This window comes from Pteronotus mesoamericanus, unplaced genomic scaffold (assembly GCF_021234165.1).
Source record: "Pteronotus mesoamericanus isolate MK-2021 breed Mesoamerican mustached bat unplaced genomic scaffold, CSHL_Meso_final scaffold_54, whole genome shotgun sequence".
Classification (NCBI taxonomy): domain Eukaryota; kingdom Metazoa; phylum Chordata; class Mammalia; order Chiroptera; family Mormoopidae; genus Pteronotus; species Pteronotus mesoamericanus.
Genome location: NW_026555321.1, coordinates 45,397,858 through 45,419,545, shown reverse-complemented (window position 1 = coordinate 45,419,545; position 21,688 = coordinate 45,397,858). Strand labels below are relative to the sequence as shown.

Sequence of the window (21,688 nt, the reverse complement as noted above, 5' to 3'; positions counted from 1 at the left end):
ATAGGAAATAGCATCACATTTCCTAAATAGTTATATAAAAGAGGTCTATAAAAAAACACTGAACAAACTAGATTAGAAATAACTGTCATTTCCAATCCTAATAACTAGGACCAAGAATACAATTAGGAAGGGAGAAGACTCTTTTCCAGCAGAAAAATTAAGATCAGAAAAAGCTGAAAAAGAGCAGCCCTACCTTCTTGCGTGGGTTTGCATGACCACACCTGACAGTTACTGCTATCCCTAAGAGCTAGGGGACAATGCACAGCCTCTTGCACTACTTAGGAAAATGATTTTTTTTATCTCCTTCCAAGTTCCCTCAATGCAAGTTCTGCAAAGACAGTGACCTGGAAGAGAAAGTGGCTTAGAGACTCTCGGGTTCCTTTACACAAGAAGGATTAGCCCCACTACAGGACAAAGGATTGTTGCAAAGCCTCCATAATTTATCCCAGGACACTCTATTCTTTACTATGAAAATGTTTATGAACATAGCAAGCCAGCAGCTTCTGAACTCTTTCCAGTTTTGACTCCTTCTATTAGTAAGTTAAACCTCTGAATCTAAAATTAACAAATTTCACATTTCCTGTGGAAGGCATAAATACAGTGAAGTAATTTAGAGCTGAATCATCCAATTCAGGTATGAATAAAGATTTCCTAGATGAATGAAGATTTTTTAATCCAATTACAGCTGTCCCCCCATATCAGCGGGGGCACATGCAAAGAACTCCAGTAGATGCCTGAAACTACAGATAGTACCAAAGCCGATAATACACTTGTTTTTTGCTATACATACCTAAGATAAAGTTTAATTTATAAATCAGGCAATTTCTTGAATAAAGTATTTGTTCTTACCAATAGATTTTAGCAACTTCAACATACAGTATTTTTTCTTTCCTTTTTAAATTGACAACTTTTACTTGAAAAGAAGCACTTTACGGCTTTTCTTTGGCATATGTGAACTCCCAGTATCACCAAACTTGGACTTCAGGGCCATTATGAAGTAAAATAAAGGTTAGTGTAAACACAAACACTGCCATACTGTGACAATAGATCTGATTACAGAGACAGCTATCAAGTGACTATGGGAAGCGGATATTAGCATGGAGGTAACAAAGCCACGATTCACATCCCAGGCAGGACTAGCAGGATAGCACAAAATTTCATCATGCTACTAAGAATGGTGCACACTTTAAAACTTATGAATTGCTTAATTCTAGAATTTTTCTATTTAATATTTTTGAACCATGCTCAACCACAGGTAACTAAAACCAAGGGCGAGAAAATCATAAATCAATGGACGGGAGTCGGGGTGTGGCGAGGGCTGCCATACTAGAAGTGCAAGAAAGCAAATGCAATCTGTTCCCAACAAAACCATTTAAAAAAACAAAACAAAACTACAGTGGTGAGTTTTTAAAAATATTAGTAAAACTCACTTAAGACATGACTACTGCTCCTAAACGTCTTCTTAGCACTTAAATCTGAAAAGAAATACTAGGAATTATTAACTCTCTCACACCTACCATTCACACTTCTTTTAGAACATTCACTTCATTCAATAAATATATAACTCTGTGAAAAAGAAAAAAGAAAATAAGAAGATACAACTTGGGCATGCCTGGAAATCTCAAAATTCCCACAGTCAAGCAACTGAAAACTACAATCAGAGGCATGATTTTCTAACAGGTATAATCAAGGCTGCAAGGCACAACAGGCAACAGGGTGGCGGTGGTTCTAGGACAGAGAAGGGAACAAAGTGAATATCAGGACAGATAGCTTGTTGCATTCAGCGCAAACCTTGGACTACCTGCAGGAGCAGCTTCAGAAAGAACTCTGTAATCCAGGCAAAATATTTTGTCTTTATCTTAAGGGGCATGCAAAGCAGTCTAAGGAATCTTGGAGGGAGGGTCCTGATCACCTTACCAAGGTTTATCAAATGATTTGAGATAATCCAGGCACTGGCTAAAACCAAAAACATTTAGGAAAGAGACATTTCCTGGTTTCACTGCCTGAGCTACAATTTGCCTGCTGTGGGGAAACTTAGTTCCTTACACTCTCTCTGTCACAAATGCTTCACAATATTGGTCCCAAGGCAGTGTAAGCCATGTGAAAAGTAAAACACACTGGACAATTGGGAAGCAAGCAGAATGTGGTAAATGCTCCACAAAGCCTGGCTCGAATTACGCATTCTTCCCCAACAATGCCCAGACTCCATTCTCTTCCGCATACTTAATTCCTGAAGCTACCATCCTTAAACAGCCTGTATCAGATCCTCCCCTTCACATTTGTACTCCTCAAAAAATAAACAACTACAGTATCCTCACTGTTGTTATCAATAAGAAAAACTGTTATTTTAATTTTCCATTTCCTCATTTAAATCCCACTTTTTTTCTCAGTTACAAAAACCCTATCATACCATTTTTTTGCTTTTAATTTTTTCATTTAATCTTTATTGTAGTTCTTCCATTACCATTTAGTCCCCTTGTACATCACACCCCCCAGCAATTACCACACTGTTGTCCATGTCTGTAAGTCTTTTTTCTTTTTTGCTTAATCCCTCCCACTCTCTACCACCCCCACTAGCTGTCATCTGCTCTCCATTTATGAGTCTGTCCTGTTTCGCTTATTAGTTCAGTTTGTTCATTAGATTCCACATATGAATGAAATCATATGGTATTTGTCTTTCTCTGACTGATTTATTTCACTTAGCATAATTTTCTCCAGGCCCTTCCATACTGTTGCAAAGAGTAAAATTTTCTTTTTTTACAGCCAAGTAGTATTCCATTTGGTAAATGTCCAATAGTTGTTTTATCCACTCATCTACTGATGGACACTTGGGTTGCTTCCATATCTTGGTGATTGTAAATAACACTGCGATGAACATAGGGGTGCTTATGTTCTTTCAAATTAGCATTTTGGGTTCCTTTGAATATATTCCCAGAAGTGGTTTCACTGGGTCAAAAGGTAGACCCATTTTTAATTTTTTGAGGTATTTCCATACTGCTTTCCACAGTGGCTGCACCAATCTGCATTCCTACCAACAGTGCAAAAGGGTTTCCCTTTCTCCACATCCTCACCAGCACTTGTTTTGTTGATTATTGATGATAGCCTTTTTGATGTGTGTGAGAGGTATGTTGTTGTGGTTTTTATTAGCATTTCTCTGATGATTACAGACATTGAGCATCTTTCATATGTTTATTGGCCATCTGTAGCTCCTCTTTGGAGAAGCGTCTATTCATGTCCTTTGCCTATTTTTTAACTGGTTTATTTCTTTGGTATTAAGTTTTGTTAAGTACTTTATAAATTTTGGGTATTAGCCCCTTATGAGGTGTACCAGCGAAGATGTTCTCCCATTCTGTGCATTAGCCTTTTACTTTGTGGATGATTTCCTTCGCTGTGCAAAAACTTTTTAGTCTGATGTAGTCCCATTTGTTTATTTTTTCTTTCCCTTCTGGGGAGATATATCTGATAAAAAATTTCTACAAGCAATGTCTGAGATTTTGCTGCCTATATATTCTTCTAGGATTTTTACAGTTTCTGGTCTAATATTTAAGTCTCTGATCCATTTTGAATTTATTCTTGTGTGTGGTCTAAGGAGGTGGTCTAGTTTCATTTTGCTACACACATCTATCCAATTTTCCCAACACCATTTATTGAGTAAACTATCTCTAGCCCATTGCATATGCTTGCTTCCCCTGTCAAGTATTAATTGACTATAGAGGTATTGGTTTATTTCTGGGCTCTCTATTCTGTGCCACTGATCTATGTGTCTGTTTTTATTCCAATACCAGGCTGTTTTGATTACTATGTTCTTGAAGTATAGTTTGATATTAGGTAGTGTGATTCTTCCAACTGTGATTTTTCTCAGAATTGCTGTTGCTATGCAGGGCCGTTTGTGGTTCCTTATAAATTTTTTAAATATTTGTCCTAGTTATGTGAAATACATCATTGAAATCCTGCTAAGAATTGTGTTGAGTCAGATTGCTTTGGGTAGTATTAATGGTATTAACTCTTCCAGTCCATGAACATGGTATGTGCTTCTACTTATTTATATCTTCTATTTCTTTCTTCAATGTCTTATAATTTTCCATATACAGGTCTTTTACATCCTTGGTTATGTTTATTCCTCAGTATTTTATTCTTTTTGAAGCAACTGTAAATGAGATTGTTTTCTTATATATCCTTTTCTGTTAGTTCTTTATAGGTATATACAAATGCAAGTGATTTCTGGATATGAATTTTGTATCCTGCTATTTTGTGGAATTCATTTACCAGCTCTAGTAGTTTCTTGGTGGAATCTTTGGGGTTCATGTCATCTGCAAATAGACAGTTTTACTTTTTCCTTTCAAATTTGGATGTCTTTTATTTCTTCTTGTCTCACTGCTGTGGCTAGGACTTCCAATACCATGTTGAATAAGAGAGGTGAAAGCAGGCATCCCTGTCTTGTCTCTGATCTTAAGGAGAACGCTTGTAGTGTTTGCCCATTGAGTATGATGCTGGCAGTGGGTGTGTCACATATAGCCCTTGCTATGTTTATGTATGTTCCCTCTACTCCCACTTTGCTGAGAGTTTTGATCATAAATGGGTACTAGATTTTATCAAAAGCTGTTTTTTCCATCTGTTGACATGATCATGTGATTTTTATACTACATTTTGTTTATGTGGTGAATCACATTTATTGATTTGCCAATGTTGTACCATCCTTGCACTCCTGCAATAAATCCCACTTGATCATGCTATATGATCTTTTTGGTGCATTCCTGTATTCAGTTTGCTAATATTTTGTTGAAGATTTTAGCATCTATGTTCATTAGGGATACTGGTATGTAATTTTCTTTCTTTGTAGTGTCTCTATCTGGTTTTGGAATTAGGATAATGCAGGCATCGTAAAATGAGTTCGGGAGCATTCTCTTGAATTTTATGATATAGTTTGAGAAGGAAAGGTGTAGTTCTCAGAACGTTTGGTAAAATTCACCTGTGAAGCCATCTGCTCCAGGGATTTTGTTTGTTGGGAGTGTTTTCTTTACAGCTTCAATTTCATTACATGTAATTTATCTACTCAGGTTCTCTGATTCTGCCTGACATAGTTTTGGAAGATTGTATGTTTCTAGGAATTTGTCTATTTCATCCAGGTCATACAGTTTGTTGGCATATAATTGTTCATAATATTTTCTTACAATCCTTTGTATTTCTTTGGTGTCAGTTGTTATATCCCCTCTTTTATTTCTGATTTTATTTGTTTGGGGCCTTTCTCCTTTTTTCTTGATGAGTCTGGTTAAAGGTTTGTCAATCTTGTTTATCTTTTCAAAGAACCAGCTCTTGGATTCATTGATATTTTGTATCACTTTATTTAAATTCTATTTTATTTATTTCTGCTCTGACCTTTACCATTTTCTTTCTTCTACTCACTTTTGCTTTTGTTTGTTGTTCTTTTTCAAGTTCCTTTCAGTGTGAAGTTACATCATTTATTTGAGCTTTTTCTTGTTTTTCAAGACAGGTCTGTAATGCTTTTAATTTCCCTCTTAGGATTGCTTTCCCAGTGTCCCACAGACTTTGGATTGTTGTGTCCTCATTTTCATTTGTTTCAAGGTATTGTCTGATTTCTTCCTTGATCTTATTGTTAACCCATTCATTGTTTAATAACATGTTATTTAGCTTCCACATCTTTGTGTCCTTTTCAATCTTCTTCTTGTGATTGATTGCTAGTTTCATAGAGTTGTAGTCAGGGAAGGTGCTTGATATGATTTCAGTCTTCTTAAATTTATTGAGACTTATTCTGTGTCCTAACATGAGGTCCATCCTAGAATATGTTCCGTGTGCATTTGAAAAGTTATGTATATTCTGCTGCTTTGGGGTGAAATGCTCTGAAGATATCAATTAAATCCATTTGATCTACTATGTGATTGAAGGATGCTGTCTCCTTGTTGATTTCATACCTGGAAGATCTGCCCTTTGAAGTGAATGGGGAGTTAAAATCACCAACTTTGACTGTATTTCTGTAGATCTCTCTTGTTGTCCATCAGGATTCGCTTTCCATATTTAGGTGCTCCAATATTTGGGTGGGTAAAGTTTTACTAGGGTTATATCCTCTTGTTGGATTGCTCCCTTTATCATTATATAGTATTCTTCTTTGTTTCTTACTATATTAAAAGTCAATTTTAGTAGGATATCAGTACTGCTAATCCAGATTTTTTTTTTAATTTCCCATTTGCATGAAATATCTTGTTCCAACCCTTTTCTTTTAGTCTGTGTTTATCTTTTGATTTGAGATGGGTCTCTTGGAGGCAGCATATATATGGGCCTTCTTTCCTTATCCATTCAGCTACCCTGTATCTTTTTATCTGTCTTTTGGCTGGAGCAGTTAAGCCATTTTCACTTAAAGTATTTTTGATAGATAGTTACAGTAGTGCTATTTTATTGTTAAGACATTTTTTTTCTCCCTTGTCATTTTGTTCTTCTTCTTAAAGCAAGCCCTTTAACGTTTGTTGCAGTACTGGTTTGGTGTTAACAAACTCCTTTCACCTTTTCTTGTCTGGGAAGGTCCTTATTTCTCTTTCAATTTTAAATGACAGCCTTGCTGGGTATAGTAACCTTGGTTGTAGGTCCTTGCTTTTCATCACCTTGAATATTTCATGCCTCTCCTTTCTGGTCTGATGTGTTTCTCTTGAGTAATCAGATGACACTGTAACTGGTGCTCCCTTGTAGCTAACTACCTGATTTTCTCTTGTGGCTTTTAGGATTCTCTCTTTGCCTTTAAGCCTTGTCACCTTAATTATTATGAGTCTTGGTGCAGGCCTCTTTGAGTCCAACTTCTTTGGGACTCTCTGAATTTCCTGGACTTGTGAAACTTTCCTTAACCAGATTAGGTAAGTGTTCACTCATTATTTCTTCAAATAAGTTCTCAATCCCTTGCTCATTCTCTTCTCCTTCTGGTATTCCCATCATGCGAATATTGTTATGCCTCATGTTGTCCAAAATGTTTCTTAAGCTCTCCTCATTTTTCAAAATTCATGTTTCTTTCTGCTGCTCTGCCTGGGTATTTTTTTCTACCTTGTCTTCCAAAACATTGATTCTATCCTCTGCTTCATCTAACCTACTATTTATCCCTTCAAGTGTATTATTTATTTTAGGTATCACTATTTTTTTTTCTGACTAGTCCTTTTTATGGTTTTTATGTCTTTTTTTCATGCTGTTGAGTATCCTCATATGCATCTGATAAATTGTTTGCCTCCATTTCATATAGTTCTTCTGGAAATTTACTTGTTCTTTCATTTGTAGTCCATTTCTTTGTCTTCCCATTTTGATGGCCTTGTATCTTCCACCTTAACTGTTAAACTAATCAGGTATCAGGCTTATCAGACATTAATATAATCAAGCTGTGATCAGCACCCTGGCTTAAGCACCACAGGGCAGGGCAGAGCAATTTCTGGAGGGCAGGGCTATTTCTTCCCCTCAGGCTGATACCAGTTGGAGGGGAGGGCTCCTGAAGTGTGGGGATGACTCAGCACAGGGATCCTGGAAGCTGTTCCTTCAGTTCTCTCCTGAGAGCCACCAGACCCAGACTCTCCTCAAGCGTCTCTAGTCCACTTTGCTAGTACCCAGAGTAAGTGGCTGTAAATTAAATTTTATGCTTTGGCTCTTTAAGAGGCTCTCTGCATCTCTAGATGTTTCTCCCTGGCAGACACAAACCCTGCTGCTTTCACAGCTGGATGTTATCTAGGTTCCTTTCTGGCTCTGGTGCTGTAGGCTGGGGAGTCTAACTTGGGGTTTAGACCCCACACTTCTCCGGGGGAACCCCCTCCCCCCAGCCAAAGAAATTTCCCTCCGGCACTTCAGGGGGTGTTTGTGGCAGCCCAGCCAGCCCTCTTGTGTCTTTTCTGTACTCCCCTTCAGTCATGTTGTGGTGAAGTGGTTTCTTCAGTCTGTCCATAGTTATAAGACATCTCTCCAGCTAGTGTTCAGTAGGTTATGCAGGATGGTTTCTCTACAAATTAGCTGTAATTCCAGATTGGTCCTGGGAGGAGGTTAGTGTAGCTTCTACTTACTCCTCCACCATCTTGGATCCCTTTTGTTTTGTTTTTAAAGACACTGGGCCATTCTCTAAACAAAAAAGACCTTTGGAGAAAAAAGTCAGCCCTTTGGCAAGACCATTCCAATTGAGGATGCCACATACGTGTTAAGGTCTCATGGCATTAAAATCTTTATTTTTATTTTTTTGTTGAGTAGCTTTGAATCTCTGTAGTGTTAGTAAGTTGAGCTCTGATACTGAAAGTAAAAAAGAAGTGCCTTTTTCTCCCCCTGACAGCTATATTCCTACTGTGACAAAGATAATCATAGACATTAACAGTGGTAACGAGCTATTAGATCATCAACTCAGTGCTTCTTCCACGGTGGGCAAAACATCAAAAATAACACAGTATCATGACTGCATAACTGAAAGGTAAATACATTAAATCTCACTCCCAATTAACAAAACAGCTCTTTACACACATAAACTAAATCCCTCTGTGCTTTATAAAATATTCCAAGTATCTACTGGCATCCTTCTCTTCAGAGGTAGTCAAACTTCTCTCCATTCTTTCTCTTTCTTTCTCTAATTCACACACTTTCCTCTTCCTTGATTATTTCTGCCACTCAAGAACCAGTCAATTTCTCTGCCCATTATTGTATCTGTAGCAACAATCACTCCATGTTTGGAGAAACTACCATATTCTTGACCCCTCCAACAATGGCATAAAGGCATAATAAGCTCAATAAAGAAAGGTATTTGGGGGTGTTCTGTGCACTGTCAAACTCCCATACCTAGGACGATGCCTAGATATAATAAGTGCTTAATACTTCTATGTTGAAAGGGTAAGTGAATAAATGGATCAATGAATGAATGAAGGAATGATAAATGAATGAACAAAAGAAACACAGTTGTCTTCCTAAGAGCTTACACAACAGGTGCTGTTCTTGCTTAGCCAGCATGGATGACACTCACAGATTTTCTTTTGGGAAACAATCGCCTCAATTCATACTCGGCAAACAAGGTGTCAGGATCTCTGAGGAGTAAACCAGGCAGAAATCCAGACCTAACAATTAGACACATGTATCCCTCTGGATACGGAGAGTGGCTGGTCCAAGGATCACACCTTTTCAGGAAATGTCAGCGAAAGGAGCTCCTGCTCCATTGGTATTGCAAGCCATAAGGATGATTTAAATCAACCTGTGTGTGTGGAGGACCACCACAACAACAAAAGGACCCACCTAGAAAGGAAGCCAACCCAGACAGATGCACACAAGCTCCAGTCAAGCTGAAACCCAGAAGCAGCCCCAGACTTTTAAATTATTCCAGTCCATAAATTCCAATTGTTGCTTCAGTCCAGTTTGCTCTGGATTTTCTATTGCATGGTCCTGAGTGAGTTCTAAAGGATATATGTAACTCCCCACTTTGATCTGGTACGATCTGAAGAGCTCCCAAAAGTCACTGCCATTTCTTCACTGCATAACTCTTTGCACTTTGTCTCAACCTGTCGTTCTTATGTTGACCAGACACTGGTCAGAACCGTCACTGCTGACATTAATGCACCCTTGTGCCATGCATTCCATATGTATAATTCCTCAGGTATGAGTCAACCTCTGTCCACTCCATCAGTAGGTATTCTTCAAAGTTGTGAATCTTTGAACAATCATTCAATGTACTTTGGAGAGATGTTCATTACACAGGCCAACCACAAAACTGACCTTTGGTCCACAAAAGTTTATCTCCTCTTGCAGGCTCACAGATAAGCACAGGATCAAAAGCCCAAGTGCAGGCAAACTTAGGCTGGACTACTTGTCACAGTTAACAAAAAGCACTGTGATTCTGGTCGGTCTACTTTGGTAATTTTTCACAGAAACCTGGGCCTTTTCTGTAAAGCAATGAATCTCTGCTGGAAACCTCTGAACCTCTTCCTGACGTAATCAGAGGACACATTCCCCAAGAATAGATTTTAGCAGAACACTCGTTCCTGTATTAGGAGCTGTCATTTCTCATCATACCATGTCTAAATTTGTTCAAATGTTTTCACTGATTTGCAATAATTTGGTAAAAATATTCTAGAAGAGATAAGATACCAACAGGAACACTAATGGAAGAACCTGCTCATGCCCAACATACTTAGTGTGCTTGAAAAGGTCTTTCAGAGTTGAACGTAAACAGATGTCTTCAAATTTCTGCCACAGAAGAAAGCAGTGCCAAAATAGCAAACTGATGCAATAAGCGGTACTGATTACTGAGCACAGGTATTTTTGGCCTCTCAGTTATAAAATCAAGACAGAGCTAAATCCACAGGAAAAGAATATACCTGTGCTTGACTTGCCTGCAGATCAGCATCCCATTGGAAATAAAAGCTCATTGCAATTCGTTGGGAAGAGAGAACACTTCTGAAGGTAGCAGCAGGACCACTATTAAATGGTTCCACAGAACAGTGTGGGGTTGTGAGCTTGATGCTCTGCCCTCACTCTTAATTATAACCTAAGTCTCTATGAAATCATTTCTATATTAAACCTTTCCCTCCTTAAACTAATTCTTTTCTGTTCCCCATTCCACATCTCTCAAACACAGCAAGAATTAGCATTTTTACTTATCATGTTAAAACATGTATTTTGCTTCTTAGCTTCTACCAATTGTGGAGTTACTCTCAGAGCCCAGCCTTGATTATACGATAGACAGAAAATTTTAAACTTATCCTGTGTGACTTTATTTACTGCTAGTGAAGGTAGAGCTGATTTTGGGATGACGTAACGCAGACACAAAAATAATAATCCCCGGCTGTGCTTTAAGGACATTCCAGGATAATGAGATTTTAATTTTGTGCAGGCTGAATATTTAGTACCTAAATCATAAGTCCAGTACTCTAAGTAACAATTTATAGTTTGATACAAGAAATGACACAATTGTAATGATACAATGAATGAGTGAATGGATGAGTTAATCAATCACAAAACGGTGGCTGGACAGAGGAAAGTTTATTTCAATAGTGATGTTTAATAACCTTATCACCCGGGCAAACCACTCCATTTCTCTATGCTTCCCTTCTGCCCCCCGACGGGATACGCATACTGACCCTGTCGACTGCTGGGCCCACCCTCATGGTTTCTGTCAGTATAAATTCTGCATTCAGGCTTCTCAGAGCAGTGCCTGGGTCCACATTGCAATCTCAATAAAAGGTAGCCATTTTTAACTTTATGAATTTAGAAAAATTACTTGAATAGAGGAAACAAGTGCATGTTTATAGCACATGACTGAGGTGTCCCAGAGAAATCTGTAGATGAATCCTTTGTTTCTAAGATGAGGTCGTGCAAACTCCCCAGTGTGTCTCAATTTAACATTTGCCTTCAAGGATCTTCAATGTCAGCTGGACCAAATGTCTTCACAGATGTCTATGAAAGTATACAAAATTTCCTACTAGATTAAAACGTTTCTAATACTTTGTTTATATATTTGTTGACCAAGACTGTATGCCTTAACACATCTGCTGACATTATGTTTAACAGTCATCAGTTCAATTCTGGCACTTGGCTACCCAATTCTTGTCAATAGCCACAAACTCAGTTCTGCCACTTTGCTACCCACCGCAAGCACACTTCTCAGAACAGCCAGGTGAAGAAGAGAAGAGAAACACCGATTCTATGGAGGTCTTCATGATATACATTGTGACTTAAATATAATTCCCGTCTTTCTCAGCAAAATGACTGCAGTTTATAGGAAAGATTTCAGGGAGAACTTTTCAAAATACCACCATTAAAACCACAGGAAACTTCAGTAAGGGGTGGGGGGAGCCAGCTGGCCAAAGGTGCCACCTGAATCACTAGCTAAAATCGTACAGATACATGCTAGACCACACAAGTAAATTTTTTTTGTAAAACAAAGCCGGTCTAGTGTTGATAATAGTACATTGCGGAGGAAAAGACTGTAGATTAAAATTGAAAAAAATTGATTTAAGATTATACGTTGGAAAGGCAAAGCCTGACAACTATCTTGGCCATTCCCTGATGAATTCAAAAGCCTTGAAATCACAGACAATTTGATTATAGTGTAGCATGAGGCTGTCTGGACCTTTGGAAAAGAGAGATTCAGTCTGTCATAAAGTCAAACTGAGAGGGACTCAAATTCACTTTAATGTAGTCACCAGACTCACTGCAGCGAGACAACTTGTGAGCTCTGAGAATGGACCCCGAGGAAATGGTGATGACGGCAGAAGCCCTGTAGTCATCTCACACACGGTGTCGCCCACACACCAGGAAGAATCACCCCTGACAACCCTAATTACAGGAGGCCATCACTTATAAGACGCATCCTAATTATAGGGACACTAATACACAAAAACTGCACATCACAAAACTCAGTGGCTTTCAAACCAGCGTGATATTGTTCCCCTGGGGACATCTGCACAAGGTCTACAGAGACTGTTACAACTAGGTGTCCTGGCACCTAGTGTGTAGAGGCCAAGGGTGGTGTTAAACCTCCTACAATACACAGGACAACTATACAAGATACGAACAGTGCTCAGGCTGAGAAACCCTGATATCACTGATGAAATATGGTTATGTAGTTTGGTGCTATATCCTAGGCATATAGTACTTTCTTAACATATATCAAATTTTAAAAAATAAATTACTTTTAGTGTAAGTGACCTAAAGGAAGTAGAGAGATAGCCCCAGAATTAGAACCACCCCTAAAACTCTTGCTTCTGTTTTGCTCTATTCTCTAGACCTCAGACTGGTTAGCATGTCCACTTCCATCAGTAAAACATCAGCCATCCAGTCCTCTGATAGCGTAACTCCTCTCATGTCATTCATGCTTCCTTTAAAGGGCCCCACAGTAAGCAACTGGCAGGAAAAACTGTAGTATCCCATCCAGAGAATAAAAAATTGGGGGGCATGATGACAGCAGTAGCAAGTCAATGATATGATGAAATCTACTTTCTTAAAAATGTATTAATTGTTAAGTTCTTCATAATTGCATAGGCATTGTAACCCTAACAAGGTAAGAACTATTATATGTGTTTTTATTACCATTTATAGATCAGCATCTTCAGAAAGAAAACTCAGAATAAAATGATACACCCAAAGTCCCAAACTAGACTATGGTTAAGCCCAAAATCCCAAAAATGTGGTATCTAGTTAATTCTCTTCATACTATAAATAATCATTTTTAATGTGTATGCTTTTTATACAGACATATTATTTCTGTATCTGGTGCCTAAACATCGTGAATGAAACTTTTAATGGACACAAAATGACTTCTACACAAATCACCTGAACTTTGCAATGACCCATTGTCAAAGCTGGAGCATTTGATGTTGTAAAGCAAAATTATTTAACCTTCTGCATCTTGAGAACAGCCGAATGACAAAAATCTATATACACCAGTCCCCTCATTCCAATTATGAATACTACCTTTCTTACTACTAGTAAACAATATTCTAGAAGTCTGAAGAACCTACTTGAAGGAGAGTTCACTTTTTTTTTTTACCATAATTTATGTTTGGAAAGAAAGCTTACTCTAGGTTTCATTTTTTAAATTACATTTTCTATATATGGGGACAGCTAAAACAGATATTTAATGAAGAGGCAATACTTCCTTGATTACTTTAAACATTTAAATGAAAACTGACCATATCTTTGTTTCAAGATTTGGGGCAGGGTTTCAATGGTGTAGCAGAAATAAAAATATCCAAGAATTGCCCATTTTTGGGTGAAATGTCTAGCTCTGCTAGTTAATAGCAGTGTAACTGAGGCTAATTCACAAACCTCTCTGAGCCTCAATTTTTTCAACTCTTAACAAAACAGGAAAAAGAAAGGATAATAATCATTACCTACCTCAAAGGTTGGGAGAACAAAATGAAATATATTAATGAATCTATCACAGTACTTTGCATAAGGTAGACAATAAATATTTATTGAGCCTGACTGGACCTCTACTAATGAAATCTGCAAACTCAAAATGACCAAAGAGGTCAGGCAGTAATAGAGTCAGGAAAATATCAAATGATCTTGCTCTAATGTTCGTGTTCCCTTATTCAATAGTTACATCAACAGAACAGGTGTTTCACTTGTTAGCTCTGCTGTCTGGAAAGCGACAGCAAATGTGTGGTGACAAACAGCAATTAACATTTGGTCTCTGAGTCACAAGGCAGTAGAGACTGGAGCAGCATGGCTAACACAAGAACACACGTCTTCACGAAGGGAAGAGCACCAACTTGGGTCTGGCTAATTCTCATGCAAATTGTTCCTTTTTTTCAGAAAAAAATGTTCTTACATGTTAGATATCACATCAAACATTTCTTTAAAAATAAAATGTAAACCAACAAAGTGTGAGCCAAACTGGTTTGGACCACATACGGCAAGGATGGACAATTTTAAAACTGCTCTAAAACAAACAAACAACGGAAAGAAACACAACAAAGAGGTAGCAGTGAGTTTAACTGGCCAAATATGAGCTTCAGCACAAAATTATATTTTATGACCCCTGAGTCACTGGCCGCTCGCTTGATCATTCAGTTTTACAAGAAAGCCCTTGCAGAGAATCACTGATGAGAGTTATACATTTCAGGGACCGGCTAAGCCCTTTACGTGGATGAAACATGCTAGGCAACAGCGGAAAATGGTTTCTCAAGTCATAATCCATTGTCATCTTGATCCAAACAAGTTTGTGCGACAGAGCTTTTCCTTCCCATTTAGTACATAAAGAATGTTCATCACCACCAATTAATTTGCCCAAGAAGAAGAACCAATAGTTGGTGTTGGGATTAGAAGGCCAATGTGCCCAACTCGACGTACAGAATTGCTTCCACCAGCCCTTATCTGTTTGACCACCATAAAATAAGCACCAATCTGGAGGACTCAATAAAAAGCAGAATAAAACCTGGTCTCTTCCAGAGTAAAAGGTATAATCTTACTGGAAATAATCACAAGACTTTACATAAGCATATGCCAAATCAAGTGAAGAAACAATTAAACAGAAGCCAGCAATTGTACAGTTGAAAAAGATCTCAGAACTGCTTTCACAGTATTCTCACAGTTTTGAGGTGAGAAGTCCTAAAGTCCAGCATTTTTGCAAATGTCATTCATTCATGCATAACTTTTGGAAGTGGTGCTACAGCAATCTGTCACCTAGATGATTATGTCCTCAGTATTTTCCTATGAATAATTTTTACCTTTTAAACTTAAAGAAGGTATAGAGGAAATAAGTAACACAATGACATCAAACAAGTTAGTAATGTGCTCACTTTGGCAGTACATACAAAGTAACGGAAACAATACAGAGATTAGTTGGCCCCATGCAAGGGTGACACGCAAATTCATGAAACATTCCATAAAAAATGGTAGTGACAAAGACAAGACTTGAACCCAGTCCAGACTGCTTTCCATTCAATTCAAAAGGTCTCCAGCATTTTCTTTTGTTCTGTCTCTACATCCACCATGGTGTGGTGGACACCCGTCCACTGCATTATGGTCAAGAGGCAGCCAACAGAGCTGCTCATACACTTACTTCTAGGCTCAGAAACTCGTTCTCTTCATTGGAGGGAAAGCTGGAGTTTTCTATTTGGCTTTCCAAAAGATATAAATACCATTTCATAAACAAGTCAGTGTTATTTGGAACCTTGGATCAAAGCAGGAGAATAAAGTTATACATGCCTCTCAAAATTTTCACATACTGTTAATAAAAAAAGCAAGCGCATGATTTCAGAAATAGCATGGTTTACTTTATCCAAAATGTAGCACCTTACTACTTTTACATGCCCACACCTCAAAAAAATCTTATAAACTCTTAGGCAATTTCTCTGTATATGCTTGGAATTTTGCTATGACTATAGAGTTAGTCATAATATTGCCACACTGCAATTTCATGAAGCACTGGCTTTTTCTTCAGGTTCAATCACTTAAGACTTTTTATGAGCTCTATAGCTACTTACTCAATTTTGTAATATAACCATCCTCTTTTTAAGCTTATTGAAGGTAGGAGCACGTTTGAGGTCACTTCAGAAGACAGTATGTGAAGTTACTGCACTGAGATTTGCAACCCCAGTGTGAGTAAATATAGAGCTGCTCTGCATCAGTAAATGTTTTATTTTTAAAAATTTCCTTAATTGGTACCAAAACATGCTCCCAAACACATTGTAAATGGGACTACCAGTTTGGTCTAATCTGCACAGTATCCAAACAATTGTCAAAACCAGGAGGGTGGACACTGCAGCTATATCAACTTTTGGTTTCTCTAGTTGCTTCACCAATTTCTACATATAGTGATGGAAATGGCACACTGACAGTCGTCTTCAACAGGCCATCTCAAGTCGTTCTGGACCCAATGACCATGGATACTGAATGAAAAACATTAACCAATGCAAATATCTATTCTCACTCCAGGAGATGTTAATTTCTTCCAGAAAAATAGGCCATTATAATAATAATTGTGGTTTTCCATTTTGAACTCAGTTTTATATAAATATTTGAAATGGCCACACCCTAAATGAAAAACCATTAACAGCTTTCATTAGCAGGCTCTCCTGAAAGGTTATTAGGAAAATATAACTAATATAAACACAACATCCATTACAGTGTGCCAAATGCTAAATCAACTTCCCTTCTCTACTGGCATTTACAGATTCTTCAAGAATACCTCAAATAGAACCTGATTTATGATAAATTTCAATTTACATAAAAATCCAGGGAAATATATGAGGCATACCAAAAGTCTTTTTCCAGACCAGGAAGTCTCTAATTAGAGGAATAAGTCAATGCAAATTCTTAAAATCCATTTTCAAGTTTTATGGCCTTACAAAAGAAGTTTATACACCCATACCATGTGGTTCTTCAAACAAATCTGGAAAAATATTTAAAAGTAACAATAAAAAAGAAAAAAAACTGGAAAAGGGAGGCGGGAAAAAAATCAAAGAGAAAGAAAAATATTGAAGCTTTGTTAAAATGAGCCATTCAGATTTGGTTAACTACAAAGAAAAGAAATTTAGAATAAAAGGAACAGCATTTTTAAAGCCTTTACTAAGATGAGATAGGTAACTTCAAATGCAGTCTTAGAACAGTGGGAAATCTTAAGTCCAGACAGAAGAAAAAGGTAGACTTATAGTTTAAAATTCCAATAAAAACACCCAGAGCCAAATTCTATTCTAAGATAATTCACAGGAAGGGAAAAAAAACCCCTCAAGATCAAATGCAGGATTGTTTTTCCTTTTCATTTACAGCTTAAAAGCTTCTTGGCAGCACCAGTAATGTGTCAGAAAGGGTGAAAAATTATGCTTGATAGATAATTTTAAGACTTTACTCAAAAGATGTTAATAAATATACTGGAGCTGGTGGTTGGGAGCAGCAGTAGCAGTTCAATGAGCGCTATGTTCTCCTTTCGCCGTCACCTGTTGTAAATCTAAAAATGTGATCACTCTGAATGCATGTTTCTTGCCTCTAAAATAAGCAAGAAGTTGTGAAAATGTTTTCAAGTTTCTGGCCTCAAAGGAGAGAGCATAAAGCTCTTAAAAGGACACTTCTTCAGCTGCCTTCATCAAAAAGCAAGCCGGTTCTGCCTTAAGTGTTTGCTCAGAATAATGGATATAAGATCAGCTTTAAGTCCTTTCTAAAGATAAGGATTTTTCTAATGGCTTCTAAGACCCCAGATCTCATAACAAATATCTAAAGATGGCCTGGCCCAGAAGTTTAGTTTACAGGGACTGAAGCTCGCTCAGCAAGACCTGCACCAGCTCCCTCACGATTCAAAAGGTCAGTCAGCAACAGTGACGAGACCAGGGTAAAAATGAAATGGTCGGTAACTTTCCATGAAAAGGAATTGGCAAGGAAGCTGAGTCTGTTGGGCAAATTCAATCCGTCTACTTTCTGACTCTCCCAGGTTAGGTCTCCTCCAAGACTCAGGTCTTTCAAGGAAAAGATGTTTACAATTGAAATATTCTAAGTGCTTTCTTTTGATTCTATTTCTCAGCTAAGTGACTGGGCAGTGATACACTGTCTCTAGAGAAGAAGTTTCCTATTTTAGTTCACAACATGCTGTGGGATGTCTAAAAAGAAAGCTTTAGTTTGCCTGGCTAGTGGATTTGCATTATACTTGGTGAGGCTTAAGCAAGAATTTCTGAAGTGTACCTCACTTTTGTGAACTTCTTCAAGGATCAAGTATGGCTTCTAAGACAAAAATTCTATTCCTTAGTATGGCTTTGTTAAGGGAATGTTTTTGCAGTTGTTTTTTATAAAGAAAAACCACAGAAGATACTCCTTCCCTACTATAACTTCTGAGAATCCTCTTCAAGTATCAGCTATAAATAAGACACAACTACCAGATCCAAACTTGAGGGTCTTAGATATAACCCAGAGACCGCACTGTGTTAGCAGAAGCCAAGTGTGATTGTTCCCATTCTGCTGCAGGCACACTAAGGAAAAAGCAAAAATGCATGATTTGGGCGCTGTAGATGCAAAGAAAATGAGGCCTTTTCAACATACAGCTTGCCACTAGGGCCCTCATTTCTACTGTCAGGAGACTAAGAACAGTTCTGTTTTGACCTGCATGTGTATGTATATACATGTTCTTGTGTGCATGTGGGGAGGGGGTATTATATCTATTTTTGGGCCTTCATTTATCACTTATTTAATGCACACACAACTATGATGCAAGCCATGGCTTGCCCTAGTAAAAGCCAAGCTCCAAAGTCACAGTGAATACAGTAGACCTTAATGACTGCTCAGTATCATGAGGCCCGGAATCAGACCTCCTTGTATTGAGTCTCATCTCTGAATGGGAAAACTGAGCAAGTTACTTGCATCACTTATACTCAATTTTCTTGAAGAGAATGAAAATGGTACCTACTCCAAAGGGTTATTAAATATTCTAAATGAAGTGCTTAGAGCACCCTGCCCCAGTAAGAACAAGGATTAGGGAACAGTGGCTAATATTAATATAATTTTAAGATATATGTATATATAATTAATATAATCAGTGTCTCCCTGGATTTGAAACTTCTCCTAAATATGTAGGGGGGGAAAAAAGGCAACGGTGCCTGAGAATGAGGGCAGGCAGAAAGAGATAATATCAGCAGCAAACTCAATGGTCAAAACTAATCCCTACATAGCTGTTACCACACTAAGAGTGCAGCAAAATGCACCACTGACCCAGCTACTCAATGGCCTGGACTCTCTGCCCCATGTGGGCAATGCTTCTTCCAGCATCTAGAGAAAGGTCAGGAAAGTTCATTCCTTACTTAAGGTGTATTTCTGGTGGGGCAGTGTGTGGGTGGATACGTATGGATGTGCATATCTTTGTAACTCTGTGCCACACAGAAAAGAAGCTGAGACGAGAGTTTGGAGAAGACAGTGTGTCCATCAAAAGCTCATGAAGCAGACTGCTTTGTGTCCATCTGTCATGTGCAAAACTGAGAAGCTGTGCTCCATTCTGAAGATCACAGTATTAAATAAGAAATGAACAAAACTGGAATATGCTTGGAAGTGAGAGACAAGTATGGGGAAGAAACTCAGCTTAAGAAAATGTACAACAGTTAAAAAAATTGGGTGCTGGGCCTAGATGTGGAGAAAGTAGGAGAAGCTGCAGTTGGCAATTGTCTCAAAAGCAATAAAGGCACAACATTTGGGGTGGGGAATAGGTTTGTTCTGTACATCCCTGAAAGAGAAAGAAAAGCAATGAGAATGAGGTGAAAAAGATTTGCATGGAACTCAGAAATTTTCAAAGATGAGACAGGCTCCATTTTATTCATTCACTCAAGCAATGCATTAATGATGTGTTAGCTGCTGATATGAGCACTCAAAAGCGCAAATAGGCTTCTCATGGTAAGAGTATATCCTATGTCAACTTAAAATGAAAAAAATGAGTAACAGAATCCCTAAATTTTATCTGGGCCAATGGCCACCCAATTGACATTTCTCAGCTTCCCTTGCAGCTACATATGCATATGTGAGTAAATTCTGATCAACAGAACAAGATAGGGAAGAGTAGGTACAGCTCAAGGTACTTTCATTTAAAGGGGATGAGACACACCCTCAACTTCCCTTTTACACCTTCCAGCTGGCCAGAGATCAGTTATAATGTCAGAACGTGGGTCACCCACCTGAGAGCAACAAATGTACTGCAGATGGTGAATAACAAGACAGAAGGAGCCTCGGTCTCTATACTTCTGCCATATCAGCACTAAATTGCTAGGTGCAGACTATGTATGAGAATGAAATTCAACAGTTTAAGTCACTATTGCTTGGGCTACTGTTGTAGAAGATGAACAAAATTCCAAATACGCATACCTTGTTTTGATTTTGTGAATGGCAGGTCAGTATTAGAAAATCCAAGTCTCAGAGCATATGCAAGTATATAATCCACTTGGCAGATCACTTATGGAAGCACCTCCAGGGGCACTGTGACATTCATCAGAATATGCAATGTCAGTGATTCTAATTTAGATATAACATATACACACACATAACTTACTGGGATCAGAGCTATGTTTAAGACTGACACGTCTCCTCTTACTCTAACTACGACATATAACTTGGATACACTGAAAATCAAAACACCTAACACTGAGAATCAAAACACCCAGTAGAAGCCCTGGCCAGGTAGCTCAGTTGGTTAGAGTGTCGTTGCAATACACCAACATTGCAGGGCACACACAAGAATACACCAATGAATGCATAAATAAGTGGAACAATAAATACACATTTTCTCTCTCTCTCTCTCTCAAATCAATTTAAAAAAAGTATTTTAAACACCCAACAGAACAAGCTAGTGTTCTCACAAAGTAAGGCAACTATAACTGTATCTTTCAGTCCGTAAAATATTCAGGCACAAATACACAGGTGCAGATGTGAAAGGAGGCCTGCAGCCCAATCCACATGCGGCTCACTTGCAGAGAGGAAATTTGCTTTCCCTAGGCTTGATGGCACAGATATCTAATGGGGTGAATTTCCACAGTGGAGACTATTTTCATACTGGCTGATCAACTGATTACATGTTTGAATATAAATGTCAAATAAAGAAAAGACTGGTATCAATGAGGAGACAAGAGGAAAATCTATTAGATTATCTCATTGCTATGGGTGAGATACAGAGACTGAAAAGCACTCCAGAAAATACAGATAAACAATGGAATTAAAAGAGCAGCAGTCAGAGATCCAAGAGGGCGGGGGAGTAGGTAGATGGAACACTCACCTACTCCCAGGACGAAACTGGAATTACAACTAAAATACAGAAAAATCAACCTGAATAACCAACTGAAGAGTACCTAAGCAACAGTCTTATAACCAAGGGTTTATGAAAGAAGCCAAAATGAGATTGGCAAGAAGGCCAAAGACACAAAAAGGGCCGGTCCTAGTCCCATGAGATTTCAGCTGCAAAGGTTCCTCCTTAGAAGCTGTGTTCTCAACCCCACACTAGACTCTGCTCAGAGCTCCAGAGCCTGTACAGCATTTCACTGTGGAAAGTAGCAGGGAGTCTGTCCGGCAGGAAGAGATACAAGCCTGCTGGAGACATAAGAGCTCTCCTAAAGGGCAAGCACACAAAATCTTATTTGCAGCCACTCACCCTGGGCTCTGGCAAAGGGAGGGTGGAGCAGACTAGAGTCCTATGAGGAAAGCCTAAGGTTTGCAGTTTCCAATAGAGAGCTGAAGGGACAGGTGCCAAGGTCCCTATGCTGAATCATTTTCCCAAACC

The 21,688-nt window shown here is 38.3% G+C and overlaps 1 protein-coding gene across 3 annotated transcripts in view; it reads right to left on the bottom strand.

The window, feature by feature from the left end:
* PTPRG (protein tyrosine phosphatase receptor type G) overlaps positions 1–21,688 on the bottom strand; it is a 681,808-nt gene that overhangs the window by 319,696 nt on the left and 340,424 nt on the right. The gene's annotated exons all lie outside the window — the stretch shown is intronic.